This window comes from Bufo bufo, chromosome 6 (assembly GCF_905171765.1).
Source record: "Bufo bufo chromosome 6, aBufBuf1.1, whole genome shotgun sequence".
NCBI lineage: Eukaryota > Metazoa > Chordata > Amphibia > Anura > Bufonidae > Bufo > Bufo bufo.
The window spans coordinates 175,960,001-175,979,157 of NC_053394.1; the positions used below are offsets into that span (position 1 = coordinate 175,960,001).

A 19,157-nucleotide genomic window follows, 5' to 3' on the forward strand; every position below is an offset into this window, starting at 1 on the left:
ATTAAGAACAAGAATGTTGTGGTTTATTATGTTATGTGTAATGGAAAGTTTATGGGACGTTCGTAATTTGCTTGTTTTCAAAAAGGAAAAGGTATCGTTTCGTGAATGTGTGAAGATTGTTTTGTCCAGGCTTTACGTGATTTATTTATGGGAGTGCCAGAAAAAGGGTATGGATGCAGAGGGTGTTTGGAAGCACTTAAAATGGCGTTTTCTGGTGAGAGTTCTAGCGATGATGAGTTTGATAACAGCAGGGAAGAGTATGAAGTTACTTTGATCTTGCATACTGTATTGCTGATATTTAACCCTGAGCGGTTTAAAAAAAAATAAAAATAAAATAAAATTACCTGGATGAGCAGGGAGATCGGGTGTACACCATGAAGAAAGTGGCTCCCAGTGGACAGCTGACCTCTTCAGCCCATCCAGCCCGCTTCTCTCCCGATGACAAGTATTCCCGACATCGCTTCTCCATCAAGAAGAGATTTGGTCTCCTGCTCACCCAGCAGCCCCGGCCGGTTTTATGAGGCGGGCTGTGCGGAGGAACGACAGCTGGACTTGGAATCTCTCAGCTCCTTCTTACCACATTCACTCTTGTTGGACATTTGTGACTTTATCACTTAACATGGGAGGTGTTTACTGAGTTTTGTATGAAATAAAGAAAAATAAATAAATTAATTAAATAAATAAATAAATCTGTTCTTATCAGTTAATTATCTGATACGTCCCCTATCTGGGGACCATATATTAAATGGATTTTTTGAACAGGGAGTTGGAAAAAGACTGATGGGTTAGTTAATTGGCTTATCACCTGAATGAAGTGTTTGGACCTCCACGCACCTTGGTTTTGCTTTGGGCCAGTTGTGCACACTTGGGATGCTGAGTTGTTCCTGAGAATTGACCATTTAGTACTTTTGTAGCAAGTTGGCTGGATGTAACCATTTAGCTTTTCCAGTGCTGTAATAATAAATGAGTAAAGTTTGCCCATGTCTCCCTCTTGTGGATCCTTTGAACTGGATTACTTGGAGGTTAACAAGTAGTCCAGCACTTCCTATGTATCAGCACCTGCCTTGTCTGGACAATGGACGGAACACTGCACGTGTCACAAGAGCCTTGTCAGGTCAAGAGGTCAAAGAGGTCAAGTAAGGTCAGGTCATTGGATGACATCACAAGGGCCCTGATGGAACACTCAACAATGGGGCCGTGACATCACAATCAACAATGCCTACTTTCTTTTTTTTCTCACTACTACTTCTCCATTCACTCCTATACGTTTTTCTGCTTGGCGTGCTATGGCACCAGGAATTGCGTGCGAATAAAAAAGGCGTGTGCAAAAGTGGCGGGTGGAGCTATGCAGATGGCGAACACAAAGAGGAGCATAATGCTGGTGACTTCTGAGCGTAGGACGCACGTTTTCCCTGGTTTGTGAGAGAGGAGAAGGAAGCCTCCCGGACTGTGTCTGGGGCTGGGGCCAGTAGGCTGTTGCCTTGAGAAGTGCTTTGCAATGGCGATAAGCGGCCCCGTTGTCGAGGCCCCTTTTGGCTAAGATCAAGTGTAGTACCTGTTCTTATACTGTACTCCTTGGTCTTGCCGTGATTGCTTCTCGGCCTTTTGGCAAGATTTTGTCTTGTCAGAGGAAGCACTGCCATGCCGTTGGCCCTGTGGCATCGCCTTTTTAAGGTTAAGCCACTTGCTGCTATTAGGGGTAGGCATTGGCTTATTTAAGGAAGTGATCATGGGCGTGAAGGTTCGTTACGCTGAGGGCCGGGATCTCCGGGTCAAAAATGGCTACGCCATTTGTATTGCTGAGGACAAGAGGGACCTTTTTACTCTGGAATACCTGGTGCACGAGATACTCTTCAAGATTCTTCGTATCGAGAGAAACGACATCTTCTGCCTACAGGATCCTCGTAAAGGTGTGTACACGCTTGTTTTGAATTCTACAGGAGCATATCAGAATGTGTATCTTCGTCTTCAGGATAATGAGTCTAATCCAGCCTTGGATGGTGTTACATTTATCTTATTGTCTAACAACGACGTTCATCTGGTTGTATTGATGTTTAACCCTTATGTGAAAACTGAACATATTGAACTTTTTCTTCAGAAATATTGTTCTCATGTCAAATACTCTCATAAGATTTTGAATTCACAAGGGTTGTGGACTGGAAAACATAAATTTTTCGTGCGGTTTGCAGAGGACCCAGATGGTCCGGGTGGTGTACGTTACCCACCTTTGAGCTTTGCTATAGGAAGAGATGCCGATCTCCTCTTCTTTTCAAATCCTCCATCTTATTGTCGCAAATGTAAGATTTATGGCCATACTCAGGATGGATGTACTTCAACCACCCTGAGATGTAATTGGTGTGGTAAGACTGGCCACCTGGCTGACGCTTGTAATGGAAAACCGGTTTGTAATGTCTGCAGTAAAGAAGGGCATGTGTTCCGTAAATGCCCCTCAAGGTTTGACAAGCGATCTTATGCGGATGTGCTAAGGAGAGACCCGGTCCCGGCGAGGTTTACTGGGGGAGGGGCAGTGAACCCTGCACCTCAGGTGGAAGAGGTGGTGGCGGAGGCCGCAGTGGAGGTGGCTGCTGAGGCGCATGTTGCAGAGGGAGACGAGATGGACCTCTCTGTAATTGATGAAATGTCTGCAATTATTTCAGACGTTCAGTCTGGACTTCATGGAGAGGGTGAAGGAGGGGCGGCGTCTTCCCTCGCTGAAACCCCTATTGTATGGAGTGAAGATGAGCTTTTGCAGGAAGAGCATGGCGGCCAGGGTGATTTCTCCTCGGTTAGTGGAAGAAGCCTAGAGGACATGCTGTGTGTAACTCCGAAAAGGCAGAGGCTGCTATCACCTTTAAGTGAAGAGGAGGCAAGTCCCGCAAGGGGTGCGTATCCAGAGACCCCATTCACGGGGAATGCTCCTTTTTTAGAGGGAGGAAAAGGTGCTGTTTGCGCCGAAAGTTACCCATCTCCCGGAGGGATAGGCTGAGGAAGATGTGGGGATCTGGCAATTATGTGTCGCAGAAAATAAATATATGGAAACCAAAATTGCCATTAATGCACTATCCTTAAATGTCCGTGTTCTAAAATCTAAGATAAGAAGGACTACCATCTTTGATTACCTTAAAAAACAGAAAGCTGACATTATATGTTTACAAGAGTGCGGCATTTCGGACAGTTCATGTGGAAAAGACTGGACTGATGGTGCCTCAGTTTGGTCTGGGTCGACGACCAATAAAAATGATGGTGTGGGGGTGTTGTTAGGTAATAGGGAACTAAGTTTTGATAGCTATATAGTGGTGGAGACAGGTAGATGTATGATTGCTGTAGTGAGATATAGGAAATGGAAGGTGAGAGTTGTGAATGTGTATGGTTCAGTTAGGAAGAAGGAAAGATTGGAATTATTGGATAAGTTGAGTGTTTATTTGCCTGGAAGATTACCAACGATTATGCTTGGTGACTTCAATTGTGTGATTGACGGAAGGAAAAAAGATGTAACTGGAGATAGATTGTGTCAAATGGTGACAGATTTTTCTTTCATTGATACAGCTGTGGTTAAAGGTGGCGTACCATTAGACACATATATCTCTGATAGGGGTAAGATTAGTTCCAGAATAGATTTTATTTTTATTAATAATGGTTTGAAGGGTAGTCAATTTTCGCAAAAGAGTGTATTGTTTACTGATCATATGCTTATATCATGCCGTGTTTCAAGTGGGGTTGTTAGTAGATACGGAGGGGGCGTATGGAAATTAAATGTAAGATTGTTGGAAGATGAAAGGATTATGACTGCTTTTAGAATTGAGTATGAGTTGTGGAAAGTTAGGAAAAATGAATATAATGATGTGTTAGAGTGGTGGGAGTGGGTTAAAGGGAAGATTAAGGTTTTTTTCAAAAAATGGGGTTACAAAAAATCAAGAATGTTAAGAAATGAGAATAATGAGTTGATCAAGAGGTATGAATGGTTGTTGAAATTGCGTTCATTAGGAGTTGATGTTAATGATTTGTTGGATGATGTGAGAAGACAAAAGAAAATGATTGTGGAAAAGAAGGGAAAAGAAATTATATATAGGTCGAGAGTGGAAAAACTAGATAAGGATGAAAAATGTACCCGTTTTTTCTTTAAAAAAGTATGTGGGCGTAGAAATGATATGGATGAGATTTGGAGCAAGGACGGGTTATGTGTTAATGGTGACGGTGTGATGAGTGTGATTGAGGAATTCTATCAAGATTTGTTTGCTAAGAAGTGGGTTGACAAAAATTTAATGTATGATGTGTTGAGTAAATTGGAAGATAAACTTAGTGAAGAAGAATGTAAGAGGTTGTGTGATGAAATTACGATTGATGAAGTAAAAAAAATGGTTATGGAGAGTAAAAAAAATAAGACTCCAGGAATGGATGGGATTCCGGTCGAATTATATATGAAAGCTTGGGATTGGATGGGGGATAATCTGATGGGGATTTGCAAGTATATGTGGAAATATGGTGTTATAAGTGAAAGTATGAAGGAAAGTGTGGTTGTTCTGATATTTAAAAAAAAGGGGGACAAAAAAAGAATTGAAAATTGGAGGCCGATTTCATTATTGAATTCGGACTACAAAATTTATGCGAAGGTTTTATCAGGGAGAATGAGGAATGTTATTGGGAGTATTGTTTATGAGGATCAATTGTGTGCAGTGCCTGGGAGAAGTATGACTGATAATCTGATACTTTTACGTGATTTGAATGGAGATTGTCTGTGTCGAAAACAAAAATGTATGTTGTTAATGATAGATTTCGAAAAAGCGTTTGATAGGGTGGCGCATGATTTTATGTTTGCTGTTTTGGAAAAGATGGGTTTCCCCAGTATGTTTTTGAATAGTATTAAAAGTTTTTATAAGGATGCTAGAAGTTGTGTTTTGGTGAATGGTTGGTTAAGTAAAGAAGTTAGCATTAAATCGGGTGTAAGGCAAGGATGTCCGTTGTCTCCTATGTTGTTCGTGTGTGTAATTGAAGTTTTGTTATGTGTAATGAGAAAGGATAAGGTAATGAGTGGTATGTTGATTCCAGGGAGTGAGGGCAAGACGGTTAATGTACTAAGTTATATGGATGACATTGTGATTTTGAACAATAATATGGCTGCAATTAGAAGGGGGAAGCTTTGTCTGGACTTTTTTTGTGGTGCATCTGGATTTAAGGTGAATTGGGACAAGTGTATTTTTAAATGTTTTGGTGATAAGAATATTGGTTTGGAGGGTGTTAAAAATGAAGTAGGTGCGGTGAAGATATTGGGAGTATGGTTTAATGATGACTTGAAAGGGAATGAAAGTTGGGCAGAGTGTGGTCAAAAGATTGAGAGAAAGATGAATTTTTGGAGATTGAGAGAACTGACATTAACGGGTAAGGTACTTATAATTAAGGCGGTAATTTTGCCGATAATTTTATTTGTTTTTTCAGTCTACCCTGCAAGTGTAAGAAAAGTGATAAAAGTGGAAAGAATGATTTTTGTGTTCATATGGGGAGGTCGGATAGAAAAATTAAAGAGGGAGTATGTATATAAATTGATGAAGAATGGTGGTTTGGGTATTGTAAATCTTCATGTGTTTCTGAGTGTTAATTATATTAAATTGATTGTGTGTTTATTAGGAAAAAACAACAAGAGCTCATGTATGGTGCGGTATACATCAGGATGGATGTTGTATGGGTTAAAGTGGTATGTACGTGATGCGAGAGTCCCAGTGGCGTTTAGGTGTCCTGTCTGGTATGTGATAATTGAGAATTTTGTAAAAAAGTATGATTTGTGGTCACTCAGTATGAAAGATTTTAAACTCAAGAATATTGTGATGGAGAAAATTCGTAAGGATGAGATTGTATGTGATATATTGAGTTTAAGGTCAAATGAAGCTGTTGAGGTATGGAAGAATCTTTCTACCGATGGTGTGTCGAATAGACAAATAGATGTAGCATGGATGGGGTTTCATAATGTTTTGCCTGTACGAGAATTCCAGAAGAGAGATTTGGTAAAGTCAGAAGTGTGTCCGAGAGAATGGATGTGGTGATTGCGAGTCGGTCAGACATCTTTTCTGGGAATGTAACTATGCTAAGGTTTTATGGGCGGCGCTTGGAGGTTTAATTAAGGAATTGACTGGGATTAGGAATATAAAAGGGAAAAATGCTATGTATGGTATAGGTGCAAATGGGAAAGTTAAGTCGAGGATGTTGTGGTTTATTGTTATGTGTGTTATGGAGAGCCTATGGGATGTGCGGAATTTGTTAGTGTTTAAAAGAAAAGAGGTGTCGGTTTCTGAATGTGTTAAATTGGTATTATCGAGGATGTACGTGATTTATTTGTGGGATTTGCGTAAAAGTGATATGGATGCAGAAGGAGTTTGGAAACATAAGAAATGGCGGTTTTTGGTTAAGACTTGATTTATTACCTGGCTTAATAAAAAGGAAAATATAAAAAGGATAAATAAAGAATAACTGCTGTGATGAGGTGATAAAGCAATTGTGCGAAGTTTGAAAGGGCTTCGGTTTTTTCATACTATGTTGCATTTATTTAACCCTGAGTGGTTTTAAAAAAAATAAAAAAATAAAATTACCTGGATGAGCAGGGAGATCGGGTGTACACCATGAAGAAAGTGGCTCCCAGTGGACAGCTGACCTCTTCAGCCCATTCAGCCCGCTTCTCTCCCGATGACAAGTATTCCCGACATCGCTTCTCCATCAAGAAGAGATTTGGTCTCCTGCTCACCCAGCAGCCCCAGCCGGTTTTATGAGGCGGGCCGTGCGGAGGAACGACAGCTGGACTTGGAATCTCTCAGCTCCTTCTTACCACATGCACTCTTGTTGGACATTTGTGACTTTATCACTTAACATGGGATGTGTTTTCTGAGTTTTGTATGAAATAAAGAAAAATAAATAAATTAAATAAATAAATAAATCTGTTCTTATCAGTTTAATATCTGATACGTCCCCTATCTGGGGACCATATATTAAATGGATTTTTCGAACAGGGAGTTGGAAAAAGACTGATGGGTTAGTTAATTGGCTTATCACCTGAATGAAGTGTTTGGACCTCCACACACCTTGGTTTTGCTTTGGGCCAGTTGTGCACACTTGGGATGCTGAGTTGTTCCTGTGAATTGACCATTTAGTACTTTTGTAGCAAGTTGGCTGGATGTAACCATTTAGCTTTTCCAGTTCTGTAATAATAAATGAGTAAAGTTTGCCCATGTCTCCCTCTTGTGGATCCTTTGAACTGGATTACTTGGAGGTTAACAAGTAGTCTAGCACTTCCTATGTATCAGCATCTGCCTTGTCTGGACAATGGACGGAACACTGCACGTGTCACAAGAGCCTTGTCAGGTCAAGAGGTCAAAGAGGTCAAGTAAGGTCAGGTCATTGGATGACATCACAAGGGCCCTGATGGAACACTCAACAATGGGGCCGTGACATCACAATCAACAATGCATACTTCCTTTTTTTTCTCACTACTACTTCTCCATTCACTCCTATACGTTTTTCTGCTTGGCGTGCTATGGCACCAGGAATTGCGTGCGAATAAAAAAGGCGTGTGCAAAAGTGGCAGGTGGGGGTGGAGCTATGCAGATGGCGAACACAAAGAGGAGCATAATGCTGGTGACTTCTGAGCGTAGGACGCACGTTTTCCCTGGTTTGTGAGAGAGGAGAAGGAAGCCTCCCGGACTGTGTCTGGGGCTGGGGCCCGTAGGCTGTTGCCTTGAGAAGTGCTTTGCAATGGCGATAAGCGGCCCCGTTGTCGAGGCCCCTTTTGGCTAAGATCAAGTGTAGTATCTGTTCTTATACTGTACGCGGCAGATATGTTCCTGCAGTATTACCTGGATGAGCAGGGAGATCGGGTGTACACCATGAAGAAAGTGGCTCCCAGTGGACAGCTGACCTCTTCAGCCCATCCAGCCCGCTTCTCTCCCGATGACAAGTATTCCCGACATCGCTTCTCCATCAAGAAGAGATTTGGTCTCCTGCTCACCCAGCAGCCCCCGGCCGGTTTTATGAGGCGGGCCGTGCGGAGGAACGACAGCTGGACTTGGAATCTCTCAGCTCCTTCTTACCACATTCACTCTTGTTGGACATTTGTGACTTTATCACTTAACATGGGAGGTGTTTTCTGAGTTTTGTATGAAATAAAGAAAAATAAATAAATAAATTAAATAAATAAATAAATCTGTTCTTATCAGTTTAATATCTGATACGTCCCCTATCTGGGGACCATATATTAAATGGATTTTTCAAACAAGGAGTTGGAAAAAGACTGATGGGTTAGTTAATTGGCTTATCACCTGAATGAAGTGTTTGGACCTCCACACACCTTGGTTTTGCTTTGGGCCAGTTGTGCACACTTGGGATGCTGAGTTGTTCCTGTGAATTGACCATTTAGTACTTTTGTAGCAAGTTGGCTGGATGTAACCATTTAGCTTTTCCAGTGCTGTAATAATAAATGAGTAAAGTTTGCCCATGTCTCCCTCTTGTGGATCCTTTGAACTGGATTACTTGGAGGTTAACAAGTAGTCCAGCACTTCCTATGTATCAGCACCTGCCTTGTCTGGACAATGGACGGAACACTGCACGTGTCACAAGAGCCTTGTCAGGTCAAGAGGTCAAAGAGGTCAAGTAAGGTCAGGTCATTGGATGACATCACAAGGGCCCTGATGGAACACTCAACAATGGGGCCGTGACATCACAATCAACAATGCATACTTCCTTTTTTTTCTCACTACTACTTCTCCATTCACTCCTATACGTTTTTTTGCTTGGCGTGCTATGGCACCAGGAATTGCGTGCGAATAAAAAAGGCGTGTGCAAAAGTGGCTGGTGGGGGTGGAGCTATGCAGATGGCGAACACAAAGAGGAGCATAATGCTGGTGACTTCTGAGCGTAGGACGCACGTTTTCCCTGGTTTGTGAGAGAGGAGAAGGAAGCCTCCCGGACTGTGTCTGGGGCTGGGGCCCGTAGGCGGTTGCCTTGAGAAGTGCTTTGCAATGGCGATAAGCGGCCCCGTTGTCGAGGCCCCTTTTGGCTAAGATCAAGTGGAGTATCTGTTCTTATACTGTACTCCTTGGTCTTGCCAGGATTGCTCTTGTCAGGAGAAGCCCAACCATGCCCTCGGCCTTGCAGCATCGCCTTTTACAGGCTTAAGCTGCCCGCTGCTATTGGGGGTAGGGGGTGGTTTTTTCGGAGAGGCGATCATGGGAGTGAGGATCCGCCATGCCAGGACCAGGGAACCCCGGGTCAAATTCGGTTTTGGAATCTGCATCGACGAGGAGAAAAGGAACATCTTTACGCTGGAGCATCTTGTGCATGAAGTACTATTCAAGATCTTACATGTCGCAAGAGAAGATATTCTCTGTTTACAAGACCCAAGGAAAGGTATGTACACCCTTGTCTTGAAATCGGCAGGAGCATGTCATAATCTTCATTTATTTCTGAAAACGAATGAAAAGAATCCTGCACTTGATGGGGTAACCTTTATTTTGTTATTTAATGAGGACGTTCATTTGGTTGTTCTAATGTTCAATCCATACGTAAGAAGAGAAAATATTGAATTGTTTTTGCAAAACTATTGTACTTACATTCATTACTCGCACCCAGTCAAAAATTCTGAAGGGATTTGGACGGGTAAATACAAGTACTTTGTTCGCTTTGCTGAGGACCTTGATAGTCCAGGCGGCTTGAGATATCCTCCTCAGAGGTTTGCTATAGGGAGAGATGCTGGAATTCTTTTCTTTACTGGTGCTCCAGAGTTCTGTCGAAAGTGCAAGGTGTACGGGCATACTCAGGACAGATGCACTGAGACTCTCCTGAAATGCAACCCGTGTGGAAAAACAGGTCATTTGGCAGCGACATGTACAAACCAGCCAGTTTGTAATGTGTGTGGGAGAGAGGGGCATGTCTTTAGAAAATGTCCCTCAAGGTTTGAGAGAAGAACCTACACAGATGTGGTGAGAGGAGATGTTGCAGGGCCTTCTGAGGAAGGGGCCGTGAACCCAGAACCTCAGATAGAGGTGCCGGTTGAGGTCGAGCAGGAGGAAGAAGGAGGAGGGATGGAAATTTCCACTGTGGAAGATATTCCTCAGCTCTCCGATGTCCAGACGGGACTACACGGAGATGGAGAAGGTGGAGGTGAGGTAGGATCCTCGCTCTCCCGTACACCGGATTTGGAATGCAGTGATGCAGCGTCAGCAGAGGAGGAGTTTGGAGGGCAAGGGGATTTCACGACGGGTACAACTAGACCAGCGGAGGAGGAATGTGGTATGACCCCTAAAAGGCCGAGGGTTTTTTCGCCATCAGAAGCAGAAGGGGTGAGTCCGGTTAGAAGAGATGTGTATCCAGGTACTTCAATCCCGGATAACGTTCCTTTTTTAGAAGGAGTCGGGACTGCTCTCTTTTCCTCAGGCTACCAGCCTCACGAAAGTCCAGGTTGAGGAAGATGTGGGCTTGCAATAATTATGTAAGGCAAAAAATCATTATATGGAGACCAAAGCTTCATTTAATGCACTATCCCTGAATGTTAGGCTGTTAAAGTCAAAGCATAAAAGAACTGTAGTTTTTGACTTCTTAAAGAAACAAAAAGCTGACATTATTGCCTTACAAGAATGTGGGATTTCAGACTCCCTATGTGGGAAAGATTGGTTAGGTGGCGACTCAATTTGGTCTGGTTCAGACGCAAATAAGAACGATGGAGTCGGAATCTTACTTAATAATAAGGATTTAAGTTTTGATAATTATACGGTGGTGGAAATAGGTCGATGTGTGAGTGCGGTGGTGAAATATGAAAAATGGAAGATAAGAATAGTGAATGTGTATGGTTCTGTTAGAAAGGAAGAAAGATTGGAATTGTTGGAGAAATTGAATGTATTTTTGTCAGGGAGGTTACCAACTATTTTGTTAGGAGATTTTAATTGTGTGATTGAAGGGGGTAAAAAGGATGTAACTGGGAAAAAATTGTGTCAGATAATAACAGATTACTCCTTCGAAGATGCTGGGGTGTGTATAGGTAGGTCACCAATGGATACATTTATATCAGATAGGGAAAATATTAGTTCTAGGATAGATTTCGTTTTCATTAGTAGAGGTTTGAAATGTAAGAAATTTGTGCAAGATAGTGTATGTTTTACTGATCATATGTTCCTATTATGTCAGTTTGAAGGGGAAGTGGGGTGTGAATATGGACGTGGAGTGTGGAAGTTGAACGTCAGTCTTTTGGAGGATGGAAAAATTATGGCTGATTTTAAAACTGAATATGAGAGTTGGAAAAAAAGGAAAAAGGAATATTGTGATGTGTTAAAATGGTGGGAGTGGGTGAAGTGTAAAATTAAGTCTTTTTAAAAAAAATGGGGATATAAAAAAGCGCGCATGTTAAGGAATGAATATAAAGAGTTAAATGCGAGATATGATTGGTTGAAAAAATTGCGTGAATTAGGGGTTGATGTAAGTGATTTACTGATGGAAGTAAAAAAACAAAAGAAAAAGTTTGTTGAGAAAAAAGGTCAAGAGATCATATATAGATCTAAGGTGGAATATCTGGATAAAAATGCACCAGTTTCTTCTTTAAGAAGATATGTAGCAAAAAAGATAAAATGGAAGAGATTATGAATAAGAAAGGGGAAAGTGTTAGTGGAAAAGAAGTAATGAGTGTGGTTGAGGTTTTTTATCAAGAGTTGTTTGAAAAAAAATGGATTGATGCAAGTTTAATGAGTGAGGTTTTGGATAAGATGGATAAAAAACTGTGTAAAGAGGAATGTGTGGATATGTGTAAGGAAATTACTGGTGTTGAAATAAGGAATGTGGTTAAGGAAAGTAAGAAAAATAAAACCCCTGGTTTGGATGGTATCCCAATAGAGCTGTATGAGAAAGCTTGGGCGTGGATAGGTGATGATTTGGTGGAAGTATGCAGGTTTATGTGGGAGTTTGGGGTGTTAAGTGAAAGTATGAAAGAGAGTGTTGTTGTTTTGATCCACAAAAAAGGGTCAAAGACAAAACTTGAAAATTGGAGGCCGATTTCTTTACTGAACTCGGATTACAAGGTTTTTAGCAAGTTATTGGCTGGTAGGATGAGAAGTGTGATTGGGAATGTTGTGGGTGAGGATCAGGTATGTGCCATTCCAGGCAGGAGTATGTCTGATAATTTATTATTATTGCGTGATATAATTGGTGATTGTATGAGTCGAAAGCAAAAATGTATGTTATTTATGGTTGACTTTGAGAAAGCGTTTGATAGGGTTGCGCATGAGTTTATGTTTGTTGTATTAGAAAGGATGGGTTTCCTGAAAAAGTACTTAGAGTGTGTTAAAAGTTTGTATAAGGAGGCTAAAAGCAGATTTTTGGTGAATGGATGGTTAAGTGAGGAAATACGGATTAGATCTGGTGTGAGACAAGGATGTCCGATGTCGCCAATGTTGTTTGTGTGTGTAATTGAGGTACTGTTATGTGTGATGAGAAAGGATAAAGTTATGTCTGGGTTGCGGATTCCTGGAAGTATGGGACAAACTGTTAATGTGTTAAGTTATATGGATGATATTGTGATTCTGAATGATAATATGGCTGCAATTAGAAGAAGTAGATTGTGTTTAGATCTTTTTTGTGGAGCGTCAGGTTTTAAGGTGAATTGGGATAAATGTATTTTTAAATGTTTTGGCGATGCAAGTATTAAGTTTGAGAATGTGAAAAATGAGGAAGGTGCGGTAAAAGTTTTAGGGATATGGTTCGGTGTGGACTTGAAAGGGAATGAGAGTTGGGATGAGTGCTGTATGAAGATTGAAAAGAAGATACATTTTTGGCGGATGAGAGAACTTACATTTACTGGTAAGGTGCTCATTATTAAGGCAATAATTTTTCCCTTGATTCTTTTTGTATATTTGGTATACCCAGTTAATGCTAAAAAACTGCTGAAAGGTGAGAAAATGATGTTTACCTTTTTTTTGGGGAAGTCGCATGGAAAAATTGAAGAGAGAGAATGTATACAAAGTGTGTGAGAAGGTTGGTATGGGAATACCTAATTTGCATATTTTTTTAGGTATAAATTATATTACGTTTTTTGTGGTCTTATTAGAGAAAAAGAATAAGAGTTCTTTTATGGCGCGGTATGCTGCAGGATGGATGCTGTATGGTCTGAGGTGGTACATGCGGGATGCGAGAGTGCCTGTTGCTTTTAGCTGTCCTGCTTGGTATGCAATGATTGAGAATTTTATAAAGAAGAATGATTTGTTGTCAATTAGTATGAATGGTTTTAAAGATAAGAAAGGTGTGATGGTGAAAATATGTCAGAAGGAGATTGTTTGTGATATTTCTAGTTTGAGGTCGAGTGATGCAATGGGGGTGTGGAAAAAGTTTTCTATTGATGGTGTAACAAATAGACAGAAAGACATTGCGTGGATGGGTTTCCATAATATATTGCCTGTGCGTGAGGTGCAAAAGAGGAGAGATCTTGTTAGGTCGGAAATGTGTCCAAGAGGAGGATGTGGTGCAAATGAATCAGTTAGGCATTTGTTTTGGGAGTGTGGATATGCAAATGAAGTATGGATGAAATTAGGAGGATTGGTCAAGGAACTGACGGGGGTGGTACATGTAGATTGGAGATATGCAATGTTTGGTTTGGGTGCTTGTGGGAAATTGAAATCAAGGATGTTATGGTTTATAATGATGTGTGTTATGGAAAGTCTATGGGATGTAAGAAATTTGATTGTATTTAACAGAAAGGAGGTACCAGTCTTTGAGTGTGTGAGATTGGTTTTGTCTAGAATATATGTGATTTATCTATGGGAACATCTGCGGCAGGCTTCTTGTCGTAGACGGCTCCTGGGCGGGAGAGCCGGTTAGGCTCATCAACCTGTACGCCTCCCCTGACAAGGGTGAGCTGCTGGAGTTATTCCAGGCCCTACGACCGCAGCTTGCTACCACCAGGGCCGTAGTGATGGCCGGGGACTTCAACTGCCCGATAGAGGAGGACGGACGCAGCTCCGGGACCTCAAGCAAGCTAGACGTCACTTCCAAACTGCTTATCGAGATGGTGACCGAGGCGTCCTTGCAGGATGTTGTGGGATCCATGGGGAACGGCTCCATTAATTATACGTGGTGCCGGCCCGATGGCTCACTCCGTTCTCGGATCGACTTCGTGTTTGCCTCTCGGGCAGTCAGGCACTGTAGGCACTCTATGGTCCTCTGCTTCTTCTCCGACCACAGGGCCATTCAGGTCCAGTGCACCCTAGGCACCGGGTTCCCCCCGGGCCGTGGGTCCTGGAAGCTGAACTGCGCTCTGCTGAGTCGGGGAGATGTGCTGGCGGAGCTTAGGGATACCTACATAGCCTGGCGGAACGACAAATGCTTCTTTAAATGTACTAGTGACTGGTGGGAGTATGTTAAAGTCCAGTTTCGTTGTTTCTTTCAGGCCAAGCAACAACATCAGGCGTGTGAGAAAAAGAAGGCCTTCAGAGCACTGCAACGTGAGTTGCAGTCCCTGCAAGATCTTCACCTGTGCGGCTGGGACGTAGGGGAGGACCTGGATAAGACCAAAAAGAGCCTGAAAAGGCACTTTGAGGAGGAATCCAGACGAATCGTCTTCCGTTCCAAAGTGGAAAACCTGGATAAGGATGAGAAGTGTAACTCGTTCTTTTTCAGGAAACTCCACGCCGGCCACACGCCCCTGAACGAACTCCGAGACAAAGATGGCAACATGCGTTCGGGGAAGGAGGAAGTAATGGGAGTTGTCACAGACTTCTACAGCGACCTCTACTCCCTGAGGAACACCGACCAGAAGGCCGCCGATAAATTCCTGTCAGGTACCACTAACCACCTTGATCCTGCAGGTACGGAGGCCATGGATGACCCTCTGACGGTGGGGGAGGTGCTCTCTGCCGCTAGATCCTTTAGGCCCGGCAGGACCCCGGGCAGTGACGGCCTCCCAGCAGAGCTCTATGTAGCGCTGGGGGACCTGATCTGTCCGGACCTGTTGGAACTCTATGGGGAGATGGTGGTGGAGGGTACAATGCCCCCATCCTTGAGGGAAGGAATGATCACGATCCTGTATAAGCGGAAGGGGGAGAGATGTGACCTGAAAAACTGGCGTCCCATCTCTCTCCTGAACGTGGACTACAAGATCCTCGCCAAGGTACTGGCCAATCGGCTGAAGGTCGTCATCGGCGGAATCGTCCACCCGGACCAGACCTGCGGCATTCCAGGCCGCAGGATCGCAGACAGCCTCGCCCTTGTGAGAGACACAGTGCACTACATCCAGGACCGCCGTGTTCATGCCGCCCTGGTCAGCCTGGACCAGGAGAAGGCATTCGACCGGGTCTCTCACGAATTTATGGGCAAGGCGCTGCGCAGGCTAGGTCTAGGCAGGAGGTTCTGTTCTTTTGTTGACCTGATGTATTTTGACATTTGCAGCACGGTGTTGGTGAACGGCGCTGGAAGACCGACCCCTTCCCTGTCCTCTCTGGGGTCAGGCAAGGCTGCCCTCTTTCACCTCTCCTTTTTGTTTGTGTTATAGAATCCTTCGCGGAGGCTATCCGACAGAACGGGGAGATCAGAGGGATCACCGCACCAGGACCTGGACACTACGAGGTCAAGTGCTCGCTGTACATGGACGACGTGACCGTCTTCTGCGCTGACCGGCGTTCGGTGACTACACTCGTCCAGACCTGCGAGGAGTTCGGACAAGCTTCAGGGGCCAAAGTCAACTGCGGCAAGTCAGAAGCCATGCTCTTCGGGGACTGGCAACTGGCCTCCTCTGCCCCCTTCCCATTTACCATCAAACCAAACTTCATCAAAATTCTGGGAGTCTGGTTCGGGAAGGAAGGCGCAGCCCTCAAGTCTTGGGAAGAACGCTTGGCCAAGGTGAATCAAAGAATCGGACTGTGGAGCCTTAGACACCTCATGATTGAAGGTAAAGCACTCGTCCTGCGAAATGAAGTTTTGCCTGTGCTCCAGTACACCGCACAGGCATGGCCCCCTCTTGCCACCGTTTCCAGGGCCATCACCAGGACAGTGTTTCGCTTCATCTGGGGATCTAAGATGGACAGAGTGAAACGAGCCATCATGTACAAAGAGCCCCGCAAGGGCGGAAAGGGCATACCGGACCTGCCCACTTTACTGCGGATTGCCTTTGTTTGTGACAGCGTTCGTCGGACTCTGAGAACTGCTAACGGCTCTGCGGGCAAGGCTATGTCTCGCTTTTTCCTCCTGCCCCTCTGGAGGGGTCTGGGCTGGGACAAGTGGGACAGCTCCATCCCTTACAACTGGCACGCTCCCTGGTTCTACGGGGACGTCGTCAGGTTTGTGAGAGAACACCAGCTGGAGGGCCTTAAACCCGACTTGTGGAAGCCAAAAACTATCCACAAACTCATCAGAGCAAAGGACGTGGTCGAGTCAATTCCAGGGATCCAGGACGACACACTAGAGACAGTTTGGACTAATGTGTCGTCAAACAGGTTGACTAACGGGCATAAGGACTTGTCATGGATGGCCATTCAGGGTGGACTGCCAACCCGGTCATTCATGCATGCCCGTAACCTGTGCAAAACCCGGTACTGCCCCAGGTGCCCTTTCGTGGAGGAAACATCTTACCACCTGTTTTGGGAGTGCCGCTTTGCACAGCGCCTGTTGGATGCCCTGGAACATGAACTCAAAGACTCAGTGCCCAGGAATGGCCTGCAACACACTTCGGTGCTGTACGGACTATTTCCTGGGATTCATACTGTTGGAGCCATCCAGGAGGCCTGGCGCCTTAAGAACTGTTTTAAGGACGCTATTTGGTTTGCTAGGAACCGGCTCATTCTCAGGAGGGAGAACAAGTCCGTCCAGGACTGCCGCAGACTTATCCATAGTATGCTGCAGGACTACAACATCTCGTACGTCGACGAAGAAGAAGAGGAATAAACCCCTCTCCTTCCCCCTCTCCCCCCGTTTGTATTTGTCCTCTCAATAAAGCTAAGGGCATGTGATCCCCCACCCCTACCCCCTCCTTCCCACTTCCCCTTCCCTCATCACTGTCTAAATGATTTGTTGGAAGGTTTTGTGATTGAATAGGTATGCTAGTGTAGCATTCATTGCGATGTATAGTGTAGGTTAGCCTGTGCTTTACATAACAATGCCATGCTCGCAAAGACGATTATAAGTAATTTATTATGTACTGTTTCATGGCCTGTGCTGCGTCACAGTACTAAAGTATGTATGTATGATGACTGATCGTAATAAAGACGTTTCAATCAAAAATGGAAACATCAGAAGAGCGGTATGGATGCAGAGGGTGTGTGGAAACACAAGAAATTGAGGTTTTTGGTGAAGGAATAAAAATTTCCTTTTTTTGGAATAAAAATAAAGAATGGCCATGATGATGATTGATCAGAGCAACAGAGAACTTGTTTTTTCAAAGTAAGTTATAATGAGTGCTTATGATTAACCTGAATGGTTAAAAAAAAAAAAAAATTACCTCGATGAGCAGGGAGATCGGGTGTACACCATGAAGAAAGTGGCTTCCAGTGGACAGCTGACCTCTTCAGCCCATCCAGCCCGCTTCTCTCCCGATGACAAGTATTCCCGACATCGCTTCTCCATCAAGAAGAGATTTGGTCTCCTGCTCACCCAGCAGCCCCGGCCGGTTTTATGAGGCGGGCCGTGCGGAGGAACGACAGCTGGACTTGGAATCTCTCAGCTCCTTCTTACCACATTCACTCTTGTTGGACATTTGTGACTTTATCACTTAACATGGGAGGTGTTTTCTGAGTTTTGTATGGAATAAAGAAAAATAAATAAATAAATTAAATAAATAAATAAATCTGTTCTTATCAGTTTAATATCTGATACGTCCCCTATCTGGGGACCATATATTAAATGGATTTTTTGAACAGGGAGTTGGAAAAAGACTGATGGGTTAGTTAATTGGCTTATCACCTGAATGAAGTGTTTGGACCTCCACGCACCTTGGTTTTGCTTTGGGCCAGTTGTGCACAATTGGGATGCGGAGTTGTTCCTGTGAATTGACCATTTAGTACTTTTGTAGCAAGTTGGCTGGATGTAACCATTTAGCTTTTCCAGTGCTGTAATAATAAATGAGTAAAGTTTGCCCATGTCTCCCTCTTGTGGATCCTTTGAACTGGATTACTTGGAGGTTAACAAGTAGTCCAGCACTTCCTATGTATCAGCACCTGCCTTGTCTGGACAATGGACGGAACACTGCACATGTCACAAGAGCCTTGTCAGGTCAAGAGGTCAAAGAGGTCAAGTAAGGTCAGGTCATTGGATGACATCACAAGGGCCCTGATGGAACACTCAACAATGGGGCCGTGACATCACAATCAACAATGCATACTTCCTTTTTTTTCTCACTACTACTTCTCCATTCACTCCTATACGTTTTTCTGCTTGGCGTGCTATGGCACCAGGAATTGCGTGCGAATAAAAAAGGCGTGTGCAAAAGTGGCGGGTGGGGGTGGAGCTATGCAGATGGCGAACACAAAGAGGAGCATAATGCTGGTGACTTCTGAGCGTAGGACGCACGTTTTCCCTGGTTTGTGAGAGAGGAGAAGGAAGCCTCCCGGACTGTGTCTGGGGCTGGGGCCCGTAGGCTGTTGCCTTGAGAAGTGCTTTGCAATGGCGATAAGCGGCCCCGTTGTCGAGGCCCCTTTTGGCTAAGATCAAGTGCAGTATCGAGAGGTGCTGCCTTGGTCTTGGCCTAAGGTGCTCGGGGTACCCGGACCCTCGGCCTGGGGTGAAGGCCACAGTTGATAGCTGTGGTTGGATCCCCTGCTGCTATTGGGGGGACGGATTAGTCCCCGAGCAACGAGGAGCGATCACTTACCTGCCCACTGATTCCTGGTGGGTGAAGGGCTGACAAGAACCTGGAAATGGCGTCAATGGAGGTATCTGAGGACCAAGGACGGGAAGACCAAGGACGGAAAGACGATGAAGTCCCTGTTTTTGCGAGGCTTAAGAACGCTGTACGTTTCATGCTGAAGGATGCCCAGAAGAAGGATCAGGGATTGGCTTTTGTCGTGGAGAAGATTTTGTTTGGTTTGGTTGGAGTCCAGAGAAATCAGGTACTGTCTATTCTGGAATTCCCTAAAAGGGGTTTCTTTGATTTGGTGTTTAATACCGAAAAGGATTGTAACAGTTTCTGGAGTAAATTGGATGAACATAAGAAAGAT

The 19,157-nt window shown here is 44.0% G+C and overlaps 3 pseudogenes; all 3 read left to right on the forward strand.

The window, feature by feature from the left end:
- Nucleotides 1-6,897: 6,897 nt before the first annotated feature.
- Nucleotides 6,898-7,078, forward strand: LOC121006574 (annotated as a pseudogene).
- A 1,081-nt stretch (nucleotides 7,079-8,159) lies between these two features.
- LOC121006566 lies at nucleotides 8,160-8,360 on the forward strand (annotated as a pseudogene).
- Nucleotides 8,361-17,766: 9,406 nt separating this feature from the next.
- Nucleotides 17,767-17,967, forward strand: LOC121006544 (annotated as a pseudogene).
- The last annotated feature ends 1,190 nt before the right edge of the window (nucleotides 17,968-19,157 follow it).